This window comes from Mugil cephalus, chromosome 19 (genome assembly GCF_022458985.1).
Source record: "Mugil cephalus isolate CIBA_MC_2020 chromosome 19, CIBA_Mcephalus_1.1, whole genome shotgun sequence".
Lineage (NCBI taxonomy): Eukaryota > Metazoa > Chordata > Actinopteri > Mugiliformes > Mugilidae > Mugil > Mugil cephalus.
Genome location: NC_061788.1, coordinates 14,718,971 through 14,736,193, shown reverse-complemented (window position 1 = coordinate 14,736,193; position 17,223 = coordinate 14,718,971).

Genomic DNA, 17,223 nt, shown 5'->3' with positions numbered 1-17,223 from the left:
CGAGCATGTTGTATTTTTCACGTAGCCTTCTTTTTTTTTTTTTTTTTTTAAAATGCCCCCGTCTTAATGAATGGTTTGATAGCGCGACTCTCAAAATGAATGCATTTGCCTGTTGTGAATATTTGAAGCATATAAGCGAAAAAACAGCTCCTGAAAACATGTACAACTTTTTTTTTTCAAACGCAAAACTTTCTGCACACGAATGAACAGCATACAAAAAGTCCACATGAAACAGAAACTTAAACATTAGAGGCACTGAGACACTGACTTCAACACAGCTTTGTATGTAGCTCATTCTTTCCTCGAACATATCATTTCACTGAACGATTATGTCTGTGAATCAGCGCCTATTATCTATGCCTAAATTTGTCCCTTCAGTTTTTCACTAGAGAAGGCCAATCATCTTGGAATAAGGGAAGGACGTTTAGTATTCTGAGTGTATTCTCTGGCACTAATGAGGATGTTTTGGCCAGTGGCCTTTCTGGTATTAGGCGCTGTGAGATAGTGTTGCAGGGAGAAAGAGAGCTGTGTCTACATGAGGCATCCTCACTGTACCGTATGTGCTCCCGGTGACAGCTGGGAGCACTTTCTGTCTGACTGGAGCTACAGCAAAGTAGGCCAAAATAAACCGATGATTCCAAAATGATATATATTTAGGAGAATAAGATGGGCTAGGTCACCCCTGCTGGCCCTGGCGGGGAATTGCCAGAAATCAACCCTACACTGTTGTCAAGCCTTGGTACGAACAGGCTGTGCAAGAATAATTGCGTCAGGAAATAGAAATAGGATCCAGGAAAGAAAAATGGAATATAAAATGACCCTATACTTCAGGCCTGTCATGATTACGCGGAAGATTTTTCTCTGTATTTTGTCCCCTTTCATTTGTGTTTATGGAGGCGATAATATATAACAAATGACAGTATATAGCTGCTGAATTATTCCATCCATCCTTCCATTTGCTGTGACTTATCCAAGTCCAAGGTGCAACGGCAGCGAGCTAAGCACAAATGCTTCACCCAGCTCTTATTAGAGAGTCTAGACATCCCCGCCGGAGAAAACGAAATTCGTTGCTCATATCCATGATCTTAGTCTTTTTGGTCTCTACCCGGGGCTCATAGCTCAACAGGTACTCATAGAGAAATCATTATGTGACAAAATCTAATCAAATGTAATGAAGTGATGAAATTCCCAACTATAGGGCGAACCTGACTGGCGCACGAGCGTACTCCCTGAGCTATTGCCGCCAAGTACACAGTTTGAAAAGACAGTTTCTCATCATGCGCAAGGCTATAACGCATTAGCATTTCTAGTCAAGGACAACCAAATTCTGTACTCAACTTTTATGAGATGTCAGGCCTGCAGCTTATTAAAGCCATGATTTGGTCATCAGGTGTAAACCAACATTCGTTCATGCATTAATTTTCTGGAACCGCTCGGTGTTGGAGCCCACCCCAGCTGCCACTAGGTGAGAAGCGAGTACACCCTGTACAGGTCATGAGTCTATTGCAGGGCTAACGCAGAGAGACAGACAACCACACTCACACCTGCAATCACCAGTGCACCTAACCAGCATGTTTTTGTACGGTGGGAGGAAGCCGGAGTACCCAGAGAGAACCCACGCAGACACAGGCAGAACATGCAAACTCCACACACAGAAAGGCCCCGGGCTAGCGGTTAGTTCGACATGTTCTTTTAAGAAAAAATCTTTTTGAATCGCAAAAAAACTCAAATGCATCTATAGCACAGTGAGTACAATCAAAAGCAGCTCTGAAATCTAGAGCCCCTGTAGGTCAGAGTCCAAAAAGTGTTAGTGCTCCAGCTGATGGAGGTCAACAGACTGTGTATGGAGACTCTGCGTTTGGGCCCAGCAGCCTTTCAGCACCAGCAGCTCAGTGAACACAGGATCAGCTTTCTTTGTACCAGATGGAATTCAGAGGATAGTCTCCTTTGGCCGAGAGCCACAGCAGGAAAGCATAGTAGTAGGTTGGTGAGTGCGTGTACGCACACTTGTGTATCTGTGCGTCTGCAGTTTTCCACTCATTTAACTCGCTGCTGCTCCCTAGCCTTTTGCTCTGTTCTGATTAAATTGCCAGTGTTCACATGAAGGCGGCTTTCTATTTCCTGTCCCACACAATTACACCAGTCATCCCTTCAACCACACAACTCTGTTTTGTACCTGTGTCGGCTTTGTTGCCGCAGATGTGCTCTTTATAAGTTTATCAAGGCTTATGTGAAGGTTCTCTTCCACGCATCTCTAAAGACAGATTACTGATTTTCTTGTTCGATATTTCTCTGCCTCAGATAAAAGATTATATCACCTTCCAGCATTTTTTTTTCTCCTCAATGTCAGACTTCCTCATGTGAAGTGTGAAGTAGAGCAAAAGACAGTTTGCATTGCATTAGCTACTGTGTTTTGTTGTAATTCAGAAGGCCGAGTGAAGCCATTAATACTACCAGTTTTTTGAAGTAGCAAATTTAGTTACAGAATTATATATAGGTTGAGGCAAAATTTGCAAAGTTTACGTCTGATAGAGCTATATATTCTGGGTAATAGAACAAATGCTTTATTTTTTTAATTTTTTTTTTGGAAGCCATGTATTTAGTGCTTTGTGTTATGACATCATGTTATCCAAGACCTTCAACAGACTTTAACCTCTGCACCCACCCACACAGTAATTTCACGGTTAGAGGAGCTTGTCTCTGTTTGTTTGTATTTCACTGCGAGGCCACATGCGTGCATGCCAGACAGGCACAGCCCGATCAGCACTGGAGTGGAGATCAGTTCTGTTTGTGCTGGCGTTTTTTTTATTGGGATCAGAGTAATCAATGGAGGTTAATGTCAAAGCAAAAAGGACAGCACAGAGATCTCGTCAGGTAAATGTAACATTTCCAGCTGTTTCTGCAGTACTCACAGCAGTGACTCTAAGCACCAAGCCCTAACCTATACACATTTTTCAGTAACCTTTTTTTAAACCTATTATTGACCTATAACTTTTAAGATTGAGATTTGTATTCTCTTAGAACTTCAGTTCTAAAAAAATACTAAATGCATGGGTTGTTGTTGAAACTATATTACATACCAGCTCTCTAGTAAACTGGCACAAAGACAAAGACACACATTTAAAATCCCAGTAGTTAAATGTAAGCCTTTTCCTTTTTAAAGTTGTACATTTGGCCAGGAAACTTTCTTCTACTGGAGAAAAGCCCAGATGGTAGTGATATGAGATTCCCTCATCTTCCATTGGGACCATTGATCGGAAGTATTTTGAAAGGGTTTTGTCACTGTTATGCTTTGGCTCTGAAACAATAGTTCCCCATCATCAGTAGCATCGGGTATCTTCATCTGCAGACCTGCTGTTGTCAACACAATACTAGAGAATTGAGTTCTTGTTGAAAGAGAAAATTAAATTACATAGGGTGTGATGTCGTCCCTAGCTAAAGACACAAGGAATGCATTCAAGGACTAAAAGCATAGGCTTGTTCAATTTCTTGCTGACAGTAAATATGTTGAAGCCTGGAAAGGTTGTCTAGGATTTCTAATGCTTACTTATTATTTGCCAAAATATTTATCAGATTTGTCGCATCCTTGTACAAAAACATGTTGGGGTAAAAAGTTACTGCTAGCCTTTCAGCAACCCACCTCCTCCCCAGCTCCTCTGTTGTGCCACGTCTATCCAGTACCATGCTATCGTATTCACATTACCTTTTGATTCTACGTGTTTGATTTAATCAGTTGTATGAATCTATGATAGATGAATGCTTATCTAGTTTGTCTTGCTTTGAAAGTGAGTTTTTCTTTGCCAATGTCGTCTTCAGGCTTGCTTTGAAGGTTTCAGGCCCGTTTTTGTTAAGCAACTCATAACAAATGGTATTATTGGAACTGCATAAATATAATAGAAGTAAATCTCTGGTTCTGTCAGGTTGTTCTTTGCTGCTGTAGACTCTGCTGTAGCCTTTCTTGATGGCTCGTGAAGGGCAGGAAGGTGGGTATTCCTGGCCTCTAACGCAAGTGTGTGGAGAGCAGGAACCTTGCAGCACTCACCCCCTGCATCGCCCTTCACGATGGCTGGATGTGCTCTTCCTGGCTTTCCACACAAGCGCGTGGAAGAGTGGGAGGGGCTCCCAGAACACAACCATATCCCCAAAGATTTGCAAGAATTGTGCAAATAAAGTTTAATTTTGACAAAGTGATCCTGACTGAAATAAATTCATAGACCATGAGGTGCGACATAAGTCTGGGGAGCAGGACATGTTCGTATATTCAGCAAAAAAAGGGTGTATTCCACTTGTGGTGTGCCACAGGGATCAATAGCGATGCCATTTACTTTTTAATATATGTATAGATTGTAAACTCAACCCACATTCAGTGCACCAGTAAAGGAATAAGACTATCCACCACCTGTGAACAAAAAAACGAGAAAAACCTGACACAGATTGTCCAGGCCAATCAAATTGTTTGTGTGACTAAATGCAACAAGCTTTATTGACTCTTTTGTTACCTATTTGCCGATTTAAAAACTCGGTCACAATCATAAACATCAAAAGGGAGAACAAAAAGCTGTTGCAGAGATGAGACATTATCACCTTCAAAAGGATTTTCGACGATAAAGAAAAAAAACACATTCTGAAAACATTATTAAAAATGAGCTCGGCTTCTCAGTGGACTCATTAGTCAACATCACCTCTCCCATATTCCAACACTAAGAAACAGAATATGCACAACAATGCTTCATTGCAAAGTCTGAGCACTGCAAACAACGTGAAGACACGAAATAGCACTTGGAATAAATGAGCAGCTTCCAACTCTTAGAATCAAACTTTAGGCACTCCTATGCCATAACCACCAAATAACAAGTGGCAAACTGGTCAGTTTAATCTCTGACAAGTAACCTATACACTCATTGACCTATGAGCAGAAATGAAGAAAACAATGAATGAATAAATTAAAGAGGAGGGAGTGGGGAGGGGACAGAAAAGATAGATTCAAAAAATAGTCCAGTTAAAACACTTGGAGGAACCACTCTTTCTTTATATTAATACCCTTATACCAATTGATCCCAGTGCACATGGTTATCCAGAACACATTTATGTCCCCTTTTATCTTCCTTAACTCGTCGTCTGATATATACAAAAATCGAACCGTTCCATCGTGCCTATAGACTGAAAAACCAGATAAACATCCAGCTCTGATTTCTTTCATTCAATATCATTAATTAACACTGAATATTAAAGTTGTTGGCAAAGAATTATCGCTCAAACTGGATGAACTGATATTCACTCCAATAAACACAGAACTAAAACAGACAACTATTCGAAATGATGCAATTCAGTAAAGCAACTCCAATAAGAAACCATGATCTGAAGCAGCGTGTCTTGAAGCTGAAAAACTATTTGACAGGCTAGACCAGTTTCTCCGCGTCGGGTCTCTGAACAAACTTTGTATTTTTGGAGAATATCTCACCAACTGGAAACATCAGACATCTCTCCGACAGCATCTGTAATTACCAGTGCCAGCAAGTAAACAATTTCAGCTCCAAAATGGTCCCCATTATCTCCACTTATGCTGAGCCTCCAGCAACATCTGTTAGGCGGCGTGATGATATTTCAGGTATCTTTTCCGTCAGTCCATAATCTGATTACTCGACTGTCAAGTGACTCCATTAAGTGGCCTGTTTTCATTCAAAGAGTTCTCGCTTAAATTCTAGTTATGAAATTGATTTGCTGTTTCCCCACGTGTAGTGGTTCCTACAGCTGCCACAATAGATTTGCTGCCACGACGAGCAGAAACACATATGTGTAAACCATTTTTCTGCTTTGTTTTTCCTTGAGAAGAATATCCCTGCATGACTTACTGTGATCAGTCTTCGCTGCAGAGAACATACCATGCACAAAATAAAGCAGAAGAATATTATCACCAAATCGCCCATGTAATATCTAAGTCATTTGTGATGTAATATTAACTTCTATTTCACACAGTGTAATCAATTCACATAACATTTCTCTCTAACTCTCCCTCCATAGTCGATGCCTTGCTGTAAAACCTGGTAAAACACTCATAAAGGCTGAAAACAATAACCTAAGCCAGCATGATGCTGCCTATGCATCATTCCCTACTCTCTAATTTATTAAGCTTAGATGTTTCCTCTCGTGGTTTGTTTCATCTGGGGCTTCGGCAGCTTAATTTTGGGAGTGTTATGACTGGGGCAACTCTGTAAGAAAAAACTAAAGATGCTAGTGTTTTAGCAGAAAAGATAGGTCTCATACCTGACTGATAAAACAGCTCATCAGCTGCGAGGCTGAAATGTGTTTTGGTGCAGAGAATTTTAAGTAGGGTAAATAATTCATACACCACAGAGTCGTGTATCATTTTTAAGAAGAAAGATTCAGGCAAGTCGTAATGACATTCTTTGCAGTATTGTTTAATTGTGAACTGCCAGAGGGCTACTCTCATTCCTCTATACTCCTGTTTTCTCTCTCTCTCCTTCAGCTGTCATTCTCTTTAACACATCATCAGCTTTACATGTGAAGTTGTTTTTATTTTACACCCCGTGTCTCTGCGCTGCTGTTCTTACAGCCTTTCCTTTGTGTCTCTGGTTTCGTAGCCAACTTGTTATGCGGCCCCTTCGATTCTGAAGCTGCCCATAAAATGAAACAGGAGCCATTGCTTTTGTCTCATTGCACTTTCAAAGGCGAGGGATCAGTTTCATTGATTTCGTCTAATTAGACTTATGTGATTTGTGAGTGATTTATTGTTCACAGGCTCATAGATATTGTGATACGGAGATACGGATAAAATGGAAATTGCTCTCTGTTGCCGCTCTTGACCAAGATCTTTTATGTTGCCCAGTGTGCTTGGCACCCACTTAGACAAAGCTCTTTTTGTTGTCCTGAAGGAAATCAGAGGAAGTCAGAGGGACCTATGTCTACGTCTAGCAGAGATAGCAGCCGCTTGAAAAAAATCGGATGACATTCACACTTGAAATATCAATAAAATAAATTACATGCTCAGATGAGGCTGATCAACACTCTTGTGTTTTTTTTTGTTGTTTGTTTATTTGCTTGTTTTCGCATTTGTCCAATAGTTAAACACGGCAGGTTGTCAACATTAAATTAGATTGATGCAGTTATATTCTTGAAGCTGAATATTTTATTGTTTCAGTGTGTGTGTGTGTGTGTGTGTGTGTGTGTGTGTGTGTGTGTGAGACCATCACCGGCCCTCCCTGGAAGCTAGTTTGTGTGGCAGGGAGGACAGTGCTACACCTCAGTGAATAGAGGGGGAGAATGAAGGACAGAGAAGATGTGGAAGGATGGACAGAGGAAGGGAGGGAAGTGGTGGTGGTAGAAACTGGTGGAGTGTAGGATCCTGTGATTTCCAAGTGACCTCACTCAGGATTGAGGATCTCCTGAGGGTTTCGGTGTCGATCTCTGGAGAGACGGGACAGTCCAGGAGCGTAACGGTGTCCCAATAGTCCCCAGAATTGGGTTGGGGGACCTGGTCCCCAAAAACCACCACCTCAGTGCAGAAGCACGTGGGTACAAAGCCCAGAGAACCACCACCACCACCACAGAAACGGCCCACATGGGGGGCAATGCCAAGCACCACCAGACCATCAAAGCCAGAAAAAGCCAGAGCAAGCCAGGACGGCTCTCGGCCCTCCTCATCTACCACCCAACCGTCCACCCCCCACCACCGACATTCCACTCCTTGAACTCTGTCCACGACCACCGGATGGGCCGGAGACACCCCACTGACCAAGGAGACCCACCTGACATCCCACCCAGACGGCTCTGGTGGGCACAGGCACCCGGGCATAATAAGTGTCCCTTTTTCTGTACTTCCTCAGTCCCCGTTGAGGAAGCATAACCCTGCACCATGTCCCCGTGACCATAGATGTGGTGCAGTGCATCGAGATTGGGGGAAAGGAGGAGGGTGGGGTACTGTCCTGCAGCCGTCAGTGACGGGCCCCCGAGCCATCCTAGGTAGTCCCCCAAGGTGTGGTGCATTAAAAACTGAGGGCCAGGTCATATTAGTTTATGCTGCAACTGAGAATGTCATGTAAAAGCACTGAAACAATAATTTCAAAAAAAAATATTGTCCTCCAACAGCAAAATTAGAAGAGTGTTGGCCATCCAGGCCTCCTCAGACATGCATTTTATTCACACCTTCTTCAAGACAGTGACATTTAGCCCTTGCAAGACCAATAAGGACGAAGAGGGGCATAATAGAAAATACTTTCGCACCCTGACTCAAGAAGTTATTTTGACTTCTGGTTTAGTTCCTGTATTTCCACAGTAACAACACTTTTATAACAGTACAGCTTTTGGCTAGTCATTTTTTTTTTCTGTTACCTGCCGCCCCATTTGGAGTTCTCCTTTGCCCATTATCGGCCTCCGTTGGGTAGACTCCAGAGGCACAAAAACAAAGGATGAGATTTCGTTTCACCACAGACCAGTGAAAATCAAAGCCTGCTTGATAAAGGATGTCTATCTGGACACTTTTGAATTAAAATCCTACAATAATCCCAAAGTCCGTGAGATCACAGAAGGCCTAATTTTTTGGCAGTCCTTACTTCCATCTGTGAGTGTCTTGCCTCGACACGGTATGACACATGGGTCAGGAATATGCTGCTCCGCTGGCCAGATCTGTATATGTGTGTGTGAAAAGAGTTTTATTTGATTATTGCTCCGTTTTATCTGCCTCAACAGCTGTGCTGGCTTTGATAAAGTAAAGAAGTGAGGCTTTTCATTGTGTAATTGTCCACTGCCGCTGAGGAATAGATAGCTCTGAGTCAAATGGAGTGGACAGAAGAAGCTCTCTCACAATGAGCCCACATCCCTTTCTCACAGAGGCAAATGCTCTTGTAGTCCTTCCAAGGAAGTTTAGGGATTTTGCCACATTTAGCTCTTTCGGGCACTATTCCAGATGTCAAAAAGGGAGAGGAGGGTAAGTCACTGTTAAGCACTCCGCAATATCTGTACCAGGTGGTCGACTTTTAAATGCCACACAGCTCTTGACACGAGTTTAAACACAGAATGAAGCTGTGAAGTCAGGATTTATTTACACAGGCGCGGAAACAAATTTCCTCCCAACGCTCCTCACCACAGTCTTTCATCTGGTTTTAATGAAGTCTGATGACATATTTAGCTTGGCATGACCGTACAGCCGTGGGTACACGGCATATGTTTCTCTCATGTGCTCTTAAGTGTTTCTACCAGTGTGTTTTCTTTGAAATGGGGCTCTAACCTCTTTGGGTGAAAGGAGATATTAGGTATTAGAACTGATGAATGAAACATGATGCTGGCTGAAAAGAGTAATAAAGCACACATGCAGGCTTTATGTCCTGCGTAGTAAATCTAGTCTGTCTTAAGAGGTCTAATGCACCTCATCCAGAAGATTTTATTCACTAAATCCTGCGTTTCCTCACTGTCCAGCCATACTCTAAACCACAATTTTATATTTCTTCTCCCGCTTGCAGTTCCTTTGACTGGTTCCAATGAATGCATTTTTAGATTAATGATATTGTATGGCAGGGAATCGGGGTACGTTAACACTGATGACGCATTGAGGACAACTTTCCTGGTTCCCTTGAACATGAAAATGAAAAAAAAAAGCACACAAGCACATCTAAATTAGAGCAATTAACATACTAAATCTCATTACTTTGACACAAAAACAGGGGGAAAAAAAATAAGAAGAAAAGAAACGCTGTGGTTGTATCTGGGAAAATATCTCAAACTATTTATTTTGCCGGTGCAGTAATTTCCTTTTTGTCTATGTGTTCTTGTGAGGTTACCAAGCAACCAGCATGTGTGTGTGTTTGTGTGTGTGTGTGTGTGTGAACTCATTCTGGTGCTCTGCCATCGTACACACTGCCTGTAGGCCTAAACAGGATGTGTATGTGTTATTGGTGTGTTTTATATTTTGCTGTATGTTTTTTTTTTTTTCCCGCAGTACCACAGGGGACCAGATTTACCCTGACCATGTATCTTTTTACCTCTGCTCTAAAAAATTGTATTAATTCCAGAGCCTGCTCTTTCGGACTAAATGAGATGTATCCAAAGGTTCCAGTAGGTGTAGGCGCGACTGAAACCCGTACGTACTGTAAAGAGCCGTACACCTTGTCATCGGCTTTTTAATGTGAAAAAAGACAAGATTACCTTAAAAAAATATGAAGAAATGAAATAATAAACTTCATAAATGTTAATTGGATGGTCGATTTCATCATGGGTGGCTCTGTATCGCTGGGCCTATGCATCCAAGTTTGACTCCTGGTTTGATCTCGGGTCCCGAATGGGTGAGAATAATTACAGCCACCAGAAATGTCAGTTAAAAGCAAAAACGATGAAAAAGCTTCCCCTTCACTTGTCTTTATTGTGTTATAAGTCGCCCCGGCCCGGCGCCAACTGCTAAATGCCCGAACGGTAAATCCTAAACGTAGGTAGAAATGAGTTCAGTGCGGCTTTAGTTTGAGAGGGGAGGAAAAAAAGAGGGGAACGCATGAGAGGCAAAACACTGAAATGAAAATGACAGAGACACACAGACGGCCGCAGTGTGTTTACTAATTACCTTTAAACACATTTTCCCGCATGTTCCCGCTGTGTTTCTGCTCATTCTCTTAAGTGTTTTGCGGTTAAAAAAAAATATCCGAGTGCCTTCAAGTGCACGCTTCAGTTGTTTCGCTCCCCTTCGGTAGACATGTCATCACTGGTGCTTTTAAAACCACTTACCAACTCATGCACTGTGTACTTGGACGTGAATTACTTAGCCATTAATTTCAGCCGTTCATGTGATGTTAACACGGCTCCAACATTGAGTATTTGTCTTAATCGCGCTCATCATCTTGGACTTCCACATTTTTCTGTCCTACAATACCCTGTTGAGTTGTTCCAGTGTGTATATTTTTTTAGTCATTTGTCAAAATCACTTTTCCCTTTAGAGGGAGAGAGGATTTCCAGACAGGGACCGATACAGCATGGTGGAGATCAGAGAGCACACAGTGACGTAGCCGTAGATAAAGAATAGAATAATCATTTCAGTGAGCTATTGTACTCTCTGTGCATTGGAGGACTGTGTTTGTGTAACAGAGAATTTTCCCTCGGGGTGTCAGCTGGATGTTCCATGGTGCATGGAGGAACGCCGGCCAATCGGACTGTGACAGAACAATGGGGCAAATGGGGAGTTTTTGCCCGATTCAATGGACAGCATCAGCAGTGGTGCAGGGTCTCTTTTTTAACCCTCCATCTGTCCTGCGCTGTCTTGTGTCTCCTGGTGTGTGTTGACCTCTTTTGGCCTGTTCTCAAAAACAGCCCTCCTCCTTCGGACCCCATGGAGAGTAAAGCAGCCGTTGTTCCCTGAGAACATAAACTCCTTCACATTGGTCCTTTCAGGCTCCAGACCCCGGAACACAGACATGTCTCACTGCACAATGGATAACCAGTAAGTGTTTCATTAAATATGCAGAAAGGTCCCACTGTAACTCGAAAGGCCTCTAATGAGGGGAGGATGAATGCTTGACTCAGAAGAGTGTGGAGGGGACGACATCAAAACTACCTGATTAGGTTGAGCAAAAGATCATGGTTCAGATTTAAATACTCCCTCTTGTAACAGTAACCCTATGGACTTGGCATTAAAATAAGTCTTTAGGCCATAGGGGGTCCGTGACCTAGACATTTTTTGTATATATTTTTTTAATTTTCCCCCACAAATTCAAATTTCTTTAAATACACATAAACTTTTTTGTGAAGGGATAAATGGAGGCAGAAGACGTTACCGCCATGAAATAAAACAATGAATATTTGAATCTGTTTATTACTTGAATATCATAATACTGAGTGCAAAATAATAATTGGGCACTGAGTTTAATATAGAACAAATATAGTAGGTAGGGGGCCCCTGCTTCTCCCCATCAGTGTGGGGGTCCTTGTAAAACGTTGAAGACCCCTGCTTTAGGCATTTATTTGTGTCATGGCTTAGGGTTAAGATTAACTTACATCAATTTATGACATTAAATGGCAGTGGAGGTGGATAGAACTGATGTTGATGCAGGACCAGGTCCTTCACTGAGATTAAAAAGCCAAAACCACAAGTTCCAAAGGAAACTTCGCCCATCTAGAGTTGCTGCTATTTCCTTGGCTCCCACGGCAACGAATCAATCATCAGGAGATTTCATGCAAATATTTACATGACCCGAACGATGGTGGGTTGTAACCCTGCTAATCCAGCAGGATTGCTTTTTTTTTTTTTTTTTTTTTTTTTTTTTTTCTGGTGAGTTCTGGTTAGATTCATTTATTTTCCTCAGGGGAAAATTGCAGTATTTGCAATGTAGGTGGAGAAAAGATTAGAGATGTGCTTCAAGATGAAGCACCAGTTGGACATGACGTAGATTACTACTCCTTTTCCTCCTGCATTCATTTTTATATCTTTTCTAAATTTAAGATGAAAAGGAGAGTCTTTCAACAGCAAGGGCAAAAATAAAGACACTTAATGTCCCTCCAGAGTACAGTTTGTTCTGTTCTTACTTGTTGTAATCGATAGTGTTTCTGCAACCTGAATCTATCATACAGTAAATCTGCTGCCTTTGTCTTTGCTGCCGAATGATGTAAATGAGAAGCCAGCAATTATTCTTAAACCGGCCTCTTTGCAGCGGAAATTCTCCTCTGTTTCCACCTCTCTGTCTCTGGCTGTCACAGCAGAAATAACAGTGGTCTCCTGCTTGATCTGATATTCCACGCCGGCACCGCCACGTTCAACAAAGAGTGCAGTCGCAGCCTATCTCAGCTTCGTCCCGACTGGAAGGCCCGGCTGCCCTGCTGGGTTTCCGTTGGCAGGAGCAGTCTGTATTTAATCGCGGTTCGAAGAAGCGGAGCTTTGAACACTAAATGTCTGACCTAAAGAAGACAGAAGTGGCAAACCATGGAAACGAAATAACAGAGCCTTGGCATCGGCCCCAGTGTGAAGGCGATACCTGCGATATTCACACATTTGAGTTTTGTCTGTCTGCAGCAAGAGAGGGTGTTAGGTGACACTGTGATGATCTACCTAAAGAGGATGTCAGGGTGGATGGATGGATCTTCTAAATGTGACACATTGTCATTGTTACCCAGTTACCCGGTTCTTGACTCAGCCTAAACCACTATTACCTTAGGCATACTTAATACTTCAAAAAAGTATTTTTTTTTTAGCACGGATTTCTCTTTTTAATGATTGATTCTGAAAAAGCTTTTTATTTTAGAGGTTTATGGACCAACAAGGTATTTTGCCATTCAGTGGACAGCCATATCTCGATATCCTCAAAACCAAGCTTCATTAAGTAATTAAACTACATTTAAAAGCACACTTCATAAATTATGTGCTGCGGAATCATCCGGTATTGAGTAACTCCACGCAGCTGATTTATTATGACTTTCTCAGCAAATGAGGCAGAAGTGGCACTGAGCTCCAGAAATGTCAGTAGCGGTAGTGTGTGGAAACTAAAACAAATTAAGTGTCAGCGCAGGCAGATCTCACGTGAACCATACACTATTAGATTGAAATGTAATGTGTAATGTAACGGAATCGGTGGAGCACTTTAAAAATCAGGTCGTCGGCTTCTTCTTCTACTTGTTTTCAGTGTTTGTTTTTCATTTCAAGTGTGAAATAGGATAACCGATCCAAATTCAGCTTCTTAATTCTGGACACAGAAAGGTAAATGCACTTCAGCTGCTTCAGACCTCAGAAGACAAATGCGCTCTTAATAAGAGCACTTTTAAAGTTTTAAATGCCTCTCATGTGTTTTCCTTTTTAATCTGAATGTGCAATTGTGTGGCTCGTTTTGTTTGTCCTTTAAGCTGATGTCATGCCCTTTAAAATTGCCCCACGGGGACAAATAAGTGAATTGAATTGATCTGAATTGAATTAGTTTCTCCTAGTTTCCCCATCCTGCTCAAACACTCGCTTGTGCGATGACATACTGAAAATCCTAAACTTTGTCAGTGTGTGTTTCCATCAGTGTCAACCAGACAGAATTCTGCTCCTTCATTATTTATAAGAATCCCGCGCAGTTCATTGTTGTGACGTCCCACAGCTGGGGAGGTGAAAGCACAACACGTCCTCTCCTGCTCTTGGCCTAGTGAGTGATGTAAAAATGTCAGTACAAATCAGACACAGTTCTAAATCATGGTGATTATTTAAGGGCAGAGTTGTGTAAAAACACTGGCGACGGAGATGATTTAAGACAGCCGTGCCCACGAGCACGCACACACAAACACACAGACCAGCACAGGTGCTACAAGCTCGGATAGAAACAAACCAACCAGCGCTACCTCTACAACTTAACGATTGGATACCGATTCAGTGCCTCCAGCGGCCATAAAATACCTCCATTTTCATTAACCCTGAACTGAACCTGGACAACACGAAAGGGGGAACTTCCCTCTGACAGCTGGGTGGAAAGCAGAATTTACAGTTGTGCCTTGTAGATGTTTTACAGCTTTGAGCTTCTCTCAGACACCCGGGCATTCATAACACATAATTGCTCCGGCAATGATCGTTTTTTCCCGCGCAGGATGGCAGAGTCCGCACGAACACATACAGATGCAGGCATTAGAGAAAAACACCAACGCTTATATATAACCTGAGTTCATCTTCACTCCTCTCCCAATGACACTCAATTCAGCTGTTCCATTAAACACAAGTGGGCCTGCAAAATCCACTGATTTATTCATAACGGAGCATCACCGAGGCACTATTAAAATCTGCTCTGGGTGATATTTTTCTCTCCAGGCAGTGCAAAGGTTTCAGGCACTAAAAGTAAAGTGAGGATTCTGTCGACCAAATTATACCATGAATAGTTCTGAACTATCAGTTAACGCTGATGGAGTGAATGGAAAAAGTCAATAATTACTGCTATTAAGACAGTTTTGCACAAATTTTCAGTCGTCCTTCAGTTTATTACGCCAATTTATTTATCTTGCGAATTTGGAGCTAGAGTCTGTGAAGTACAGTCTGAGAGCAATAGTAGGTGTCCTCTTAATCACTTCATCACTTCATCCTTATTCCAGTCCACATGTGTTACCTATAGTATTGTTGTTTTCCTGAAGGCTTTTTATATTATGCTAAATCTACAACTGCTATTTCCCACCCAGGTACTACAATAAAATAAGATATAGCACTTTTAAAATTGTCCAGTATAATATTAATAACACTTAAATAATTATTTTAGGTATGTTTGACTATTAATTTTGGGTTAATTTAGTAGTGAACCTGCACTAGCCAGATGCTAGCATAGAATTGAGTGGAGTTCAACAGTCAGTTGTCATTGGGTCCACCCCAGCCCTGACCCTCCACCCACATGCCCATATTTGTATAGAAGACAGTAACCCTATGTCACTGACAAGGCCACGCCTCCTTACCGTTGAAAACAAAGGAGAAGTCGCCAAAATACCGAAGAGTTGCTGCGTTGTGTATTGTTCTTTGAACAATTTAAAAGATAAAACTGAGATTCTCTCCGCTTCCATCGAGAGAGAGACAACAAGCAATGTATGGCTTTAGGTCATAAAACGGGTGGACAAAGTCAAAAATTCAAAATTCATGTAAAAAAAATCAAAGTAGTGAATGTTGATGCTGAACTGAAATGACAGTAGGTATACGTAAAGCAGAGTTACGTTACTGTGAGTGTATTTAATCAAATCTGTGTTAAATTCTTTTCAGCCATAACTAAAAACAGTTTTTCTGGTCTCAGGATTCCATGTGAACGACTGCCAGCATCCGGACTGTGTTCCGAGTATATTTCCAAAGTGTCGGCAAGTATCAGAGGGCACAGTAAAATTAAGGTAAGTTGAGAGTAAATGTCCGGGTAGGTGGTCGTTCACCCATTTCTCAGTCGGTAGGCTTTTTGGGCATACTATTTTTAAATGTAACATAGCTGATCATCGGCATACATAATGTATGTGTCTGCCTGACTTACTTTAGGAATTTCGTCCGCTTTTCGGCTAATTAATGTGAGCAATGCAAAATAAACACAGGCTACAGGAGAGGATTTGTATTTACTGTCAGTGGTTTGTTTTCACCCAAATAGGGGCGTGGCCTAATTTGCTACTGTCATTATCGGTTACTGTTATTATCTGAAAGAGGCGGAGTCTCTCAAAACCAATATGGCAGCTGCCATGCCTGTGCTTCATTCCCACTGTTCAGAAGTTTGTCCGTCTGGATTTCTTCTTCTTATGTTCCTGATGGAAGTCATTGTCACGCTGAAGAATGAATCTGGGACTAATCAGACGCCTCCCTGTGTGACATATAAGAATCTAAAGAGCAGAACATTTTCGCACAGTGCTTTACATTGTCAACTGACTTTACACTTCAGTTTCTCCATGACAGAAGAGGGTATTTCAGCGAAGCGACTCCGAGTTATCACCCCCGCTCAGAGGTAATCATATTAACTATCTGGGTGTATGTGTAATGTAAGAAAGTATTAATAAGAGTATGAAAGAGGATCCATAGTCATTCCCATTTTTCAATTTAACTGGATTATCATCTTCTTGTACAGCTCCATGAAATTGCCTAAGCTGCACCGACTCTGATACACATTTGTCCACTGACACTTTTGTGGCCTTAAGTGAGCAATAGAGGAGAGGGAAGCAATTACTCTTTTCGATCCTGTCTTTTCTCTCTTTTTCTTTCTCGCTTTAGCGTTCGCTTCTTCTCATCCGAGCTGCCCTTTTTCCCTCCCCTCGCCCATCCTTCCATCTTCATCCACTCTCCCAAATTAATCTGGATAATGGATCAAGTCCTTGTGCAACGGAGCAGAACGAGGCTCACCGAGATGCCCGAGTGTGCACCAGCAAGGAACGGGGAATGCTGAACTGCAAGTCCATGCATGCGCGCGCGATCGAGCACGAGTGTATGAAATGCAAATTTAAGTCCCGCTAACAAGCAAACGTGCAAAGATCTGAAAGCATTTGCAACAAGCAGATTCTAATCTAATAATGTGATTTCTGTGTCCTGCCGATGAACTGGGCAACCCTTCCATAGCACTTTCTTAATTAGCAGCTAGATCAGAGTGAGTGGTGGGGCGGGGCATTAAGGGATTGACTAGGAGGTGCGTGTGTGGGGGGGGGGCACTCATCTGAATTTGTATCGGTGGAAGATGCGGGGCAGAATGGGTCAGTGAACCCCACATCGCTCTCCCTCTGTTGGATTCACAAATATTTCTTCTGTGGAATTTTCCCAAATCCTCGATGCATGTC